This window comes from Petromyzon marinus, unplaced genomic scaffold (assembly GCF_048934315.1).
Source record: "Petromyzon marinus isolate PM22_M1 ecotype Great Lakes invasive population unplaced genomic scaffold, UKy_Petmar_22M1.pri1.0 PM_G_Scaffold_110, whole genome shotgun sequence".
Classification (NCBI taxonomy): domain Eukaryota; kingdom Metazoa; phylum Chordata; class Hyperoartia; order Petromyzontiformes; family Petromyzontidae; genus Petromyzon; species Petromyzon marinus.
This window is the reverse complement of record NW_027422663.1, coordinates 40,001-45,000: the sequence shown is the minus strand read 5'-3', so window position 1 is coordinate 45,000 and position 5,000 is coordinate 40,001. Positions and strand designations below refer to the sequence as shown.

General features: G+C 52.3%; 1 non-coding gene across 1 annotated transcript in view; it reads left to right on the top strand.

Moving 5' to 3' along the window:
- The first annotated feature begins 3,594 nt into the window (after positions 1-3,594).
- Positions 3,595-5,000, top strand: part of LOC142909050 (18S ribosomal RNA) — a 1,822-nt gene continuing 416 nt past the window's right edge. Inside the window, exon 1 of the ribosomal RNA XR_012932101.1 lies at positions 3,595-5,000. This exon is cut by the window's right edge and continues 416 nt beyond it. This is a non-coding gene — a ribosomal RNA (18S ribosomal RNA).

Here is a 5,000-nt window from a genome sequence, read left to right as displayed (position 1 = left end):
GCCAGCGCAGTGCCTGAGGGTGGCTGGAGAGACAGAGTCCGGCCCGGCTGCTTTGCGTGGATTCTGCCTCTTGAAAAGCCCATTAACTTCTCCCTCCTGAAAGGAGAGAGTCGTTTCTGTAGTATGGGTGGGGGATGGGGCCTCTTGGGTGGGAAGGGGTGGTTCAGGACAGTCCAATTGTCTTTCAAATCTACGGTAGAACTCGTTCAGGTCGTTGGCTAGGCGGGAGTCGTTAGTGGTGTGGGGCGCTCTGGGTTTGTAGTTGGTGATGTGCCTGAGCCCTTTGGCAGACAGAAGCAGCGTCGTTAGTAGAGAACTGGTGTTTTAGTGTCTCTGAGTACAGTCGTTTAGCCTCTCTCACCGCTTTGCTAAACCTGTTCTTCGACTCCTTGAATCTGTCTCTATCCCCACTCCTAAACGCTTCCTCCTTCTCCAACCTCAACCTTTTGAGCTTTGCTGAGAACCAGGGCTTGTTGTTGTTAAAGTTCACCCTGGTACGTGTTGGGATACAGCAGTCCTCACAGAAGCTGATGTACACAGCCTCTGTGAGTTCATCCAGACTATTGGTAGCAGTCGTGAACATATCCCAGTCAGTACAGTCTAAGCACGCCCGCAAATCTTCCACAGCCTCACTGGTCCACTGTTTAGATGTCCTCACAGCAGGTTTACAGAGTTTTAGTTGCTGCCTGTATGCACGAATCAGGTGGACCAAGGGAGTTCTGTGCGAGCCGAACAGCCCCGTGACCCACAAGAGAAACATCCCCGCCAAATTCGAGCGTTTGACGGGGTCTATCCGTGAAAAAATATTCACGTTTTTGAGTGCACATGCATTTCTGCTGCAAATGCCTCTGGAAGTTTCATGCCGTTCGTATGCCAATTGTGGCAACACGAAAATGACCCGTTTTCCCATTCCGAGGGATTTCTGTGCGACCCTAACAGCCCCGTGAGCCACAAGAGACACATCCCCGCCAATTTCTAGCGTTTCACGGGGTCTATCCGTGAAAAATATAGACGTTTTTGAGTGCACATGCATTTCTGCTGCAGATGCCTCTGGAAGTTTCATGCCGTTCGTACGCAATGTGGCAACACGAAAATGACCCCTTTTCCCATTCCGAGGGATTTCTGTGCGACCCTAACTAACAGCGCCCGTGAGCCACAAGAGAGACATCCCCGCCAATTTATAGCGTTTCACGGGGTCTATCCGTGAAAAATATAGACGTTTTTGAGTGCACATGCATTCCTGCTGCAAATGCCTCTGGAAGTTTCATGCCGTTCCTATGCAATGTGGCCACACAAAAATGACCCGTTTTCCCATTCCGAGGCATTTCTGTGCGACCCTAACAGCCCCGTGAGCCACAAGAGAGACATCCCCGCCAACTTCTAGCGTTTGACGGGGTCTATGCGTGAAAAATATTAAAATTTTTGAGTGCACGTGCCTTTCTGCTGCAAATGCCTCTGGAAGTTTCATGGCGTTCCTATGCAATGTGGCAACACGAAAATGACCCCTTTTCCCATTCCGAGGGAGTTCTGTGCCACCCTAACAGCCCCGTGAGCCACAAGAGACACATCCCCGCCAATTTCTAGCGTTTCACGGGGTCTATCCGTGAAACATATAGAAGTTTTTGAGTGCACATGCATTCCTGCTGCAAATGCCTCTGGAAGTTTCATGCGGTTCGTACGCAATGTGGCAACACGAAAATGACCCGTTTTCCCATTCCCAGGGATTTCTGTGCGACCCGAACAGCCCCGTGAGCCACAAGAGACACATCCCCGCCAATTTCTAGCGTTTCACGGGGTCTATCCGTGAAAAATATCAATTTTTTTTTGACTGCACATGCATTTCTGCTGCAAATGCCTCTGGAAGTTGCATGCGGTTCGCATGCAATGTGGCGACACGAAAATGACCCGTTTTCCCATTCCGAGGGATTTCTGTGCCACCCTAACAGCCCCGTGAGCCACAAGAGAGACATCCCCGCCAATTTCTAGCGTATCACGGGGTCTATCCGTGAGAAATATTCACTTTTTTGAGTGCACATGCATTCCTGCTGCAAATGCCTCTGGAAGTTTCATGCGGTTCGTATGCAATGTGGCGACACGAAAATGACCCGTTTTCCCATTCCGAGGGATTTCTGTGCCACCCTAACAGCCCCGTGAGCCACAAGAGAGACATCCCCGCCCACTTCTAGCGTTTCACGGGGTCTCTCCGTGAAAAATATCACATTTTTTGAGTGCACATGCATTCCTGCTGCAAATGCCTCTGGAAGTTTCATGCGGTTCGCATGCAATGTGGCGACACGAAAATGACCCGTTTTTTCCCATTCCGAGGGATTTCTGTGCCACCCTAACAGCCCCGTGAGCCACAAGAGACACATCCCCGCCAATTTCTAGCGTTTCACGGGGTCTATCCGTGAAAAATATTCAATTTTTTGACTGCACATGCATTTCTGCTGCAAATGCCTCTGGAAGTTTCATGCGGTTCGCATGCAATGTGGCGACACGAAAATGACCCGTTTTCCCATTCCGAGGGATTTCTGTGCCACCCTAACAGCCCCGTGAGCCACAAGAGAGACATCGCCGCCAATTTCTAGCGTTTCACGGGGTCTATCCGTGAAAAATATTCACTTTTTTGACTGCACATGCATTCCTGCTGCAAATGCCTCTGGAAGTTTCATGCCGTTCGCATGCAATGTGGCAACACGAAAATGACCCGTTTTCCCATTCCGAGGGATTTCTGTGCCACCCTAACAGCCCCGTGAGCCACAAGAGACACATCCCCGCCAATTTCTAGCGTTTCACGGGGTCTATCCGTAAAAATGTAGCACGCACCAAAACGAGAAAAGATTTCCATCGCACCTGCACTATTGTATGGACAATGGTAACCTCATGTGAGGACGAAGTGGTGTGCCGGCGGCAGGTTGTTTCCCACGATTTCCGTGAATGAGCGAGCATCTCGAGCTGTGTTACTCCGCCCGAGGAGCCTCTTCTCCTCCAGAGTGCGTTGGGAAGGCTGTCCCTTGGGTTGTAGCTGCAGGGTTTGCTTGCGCTGTTTCGGTATTGTGCCCTAGGAAGGGCTGCCAACTGCGCGTGAGAGTTAGGGTTGGTTTCAATTGCTTTTGCCGGTCCACAGAGTAGCGAGCATTGAAAGGCCGCTCTAGAGGTGTGCAGGCATGTGTGGTCCCCGCCCCTGCTCCTCCCCACCCCGACGTTGGGTGTGCGTGGTGCTTTACCGCTGCCTCAAATTGGCTGGCCTTGTGTGAAGCCCTGTGTTTTGTGAGCCTTCAGCGCCGTCGTCAGGTGTCCCCCGGAGTATACAGGACAAATTAAGGCCCTCCTTGTGGGGGTGTTTGTGTTCTGTGAAGTCCGTGCCCAAAGGGTGTGTGTTTTACATGGTCTGCGTGGGGGTCCTGTCCGTCCGATTTTGGACGCGTGTGGGGACTCTCCTCTGCCTTGGGTGCATTCTTGCCTCAGGAGAGCGACTCCTGCCTGCCCTTGGGGAGGCTAGGGGCCCGCAAACGCTGCGTGTGAGCCGGGCGAGCCTTTGGGCTGGGCGCCTGGTCACCGTGGTGTGCTTTTGGCGAGTTGAAAGCCGCCAGCTACCTGGTTGATCCTGCCAGTAGCATATGCTTGTCTCAAAGATTAAGCCATGCATGTCTGCGTGCAAACGGATGTTACAGTGAAACTGCGAATGGCTCATTAAATCAGTTATGGTTCCTTTGATCGCTCGACCGTTGCTTGGATAACTGTGGTAATTCTAGAGCTAATACATGCTGACGAGCGCTGACCTCCGGGGATGCGTGCACTTATTAGACCAAAACCAATCCGGGCTTGCCCGGACGCTTTGGTGACTCTGGATAACCACTTGGGCAGATCGCACGGCCCTGGTGCTGGCGACGTATCTTTCGAATGTCTGCCCTATCAACTTACGATGGCAGGCTCCGTGCCTACCATGGTGACCACGGGTAACGGGGAATCAGGGTTCGATTCCGGAGAGGGAGCCTGAGAAACGGCTACCACATCCAAGGAAGGCAGCAGGCGCGCAAATTACCCATCCCGACTCGGGGAGGTAGTGACGAAAAATACAATACAGGACTCTTTCGAGGCCCTGTAATTGGAATGAGTACACTTAAATCCTTTAACGAGGGATCCATTTGGAGGGCAAGTCTGGTGCCAGCAGCCGCGGTAATTCCAGCTCCAATAGCGTATATTAAAGCTGTTGCAGTTAAAAAGCTCGTAGTTGGATCTTTGGAAGGGGCTTGCGGTCCGCCGCGAGGTGTGTCACTGCCTGTCCCGGCCCCCACCTCTCGGTGCTCCCCGGATGCTCTTGGTTGAGTGTCCTGCGGGGGTCCGAAGCGTTTACTTTGAGAAAATTGGAGTGTTCAAAGCAGGCCCGCACGCCTGAATAGTGCAGCTGGGAATAATGGAATAGGACCTCGGTTCTATTTTGTTGGTTTTCGGAACGGAGGCCATGATTAAGAGGGACTGCCGGGGGCATTCGTATTGTGCCGTTAGAGGTGAAATTCTTGGATCGGCGCAAGACGAGCGAAAGCGAAAGCATTTGCAAGAATGTCTTCATTAATCAAGAACGAAAGTCGGAGGTTCGAAGGCGATCAGATACCGCCCTAGTTCCGACCATAAACGATGCCAACTGGCGATCAGGCGGCGTTATTCCCATGACCTGCCTGGCAGCTTGCGGGAAACCAAAGTGTTTGGGTTCCGGGGGAAGTATGGTTGCAAAGCTGAAACTTAAAGGAATTGACGGAAGGGCACCACCAGGAGTGGAGCCTGCGGCTTAATTTGACTCAACACGGGAAAACTCACCCGGCCCGGACACGGAGAGGATTGACAGATTGAGAGCTCTTTCTCGATTCCGTGGGTGGTGGTGCATGGCCGTTCGTAGTTGGTGGAGCGATTTGTCTGGTTCATTCCGATAACGAACGAGACTCCGACGTGCTAACTAGCTACGCGGCCCCTGTGCGGTCGGCGTTGAGCTTCTTAGAGGG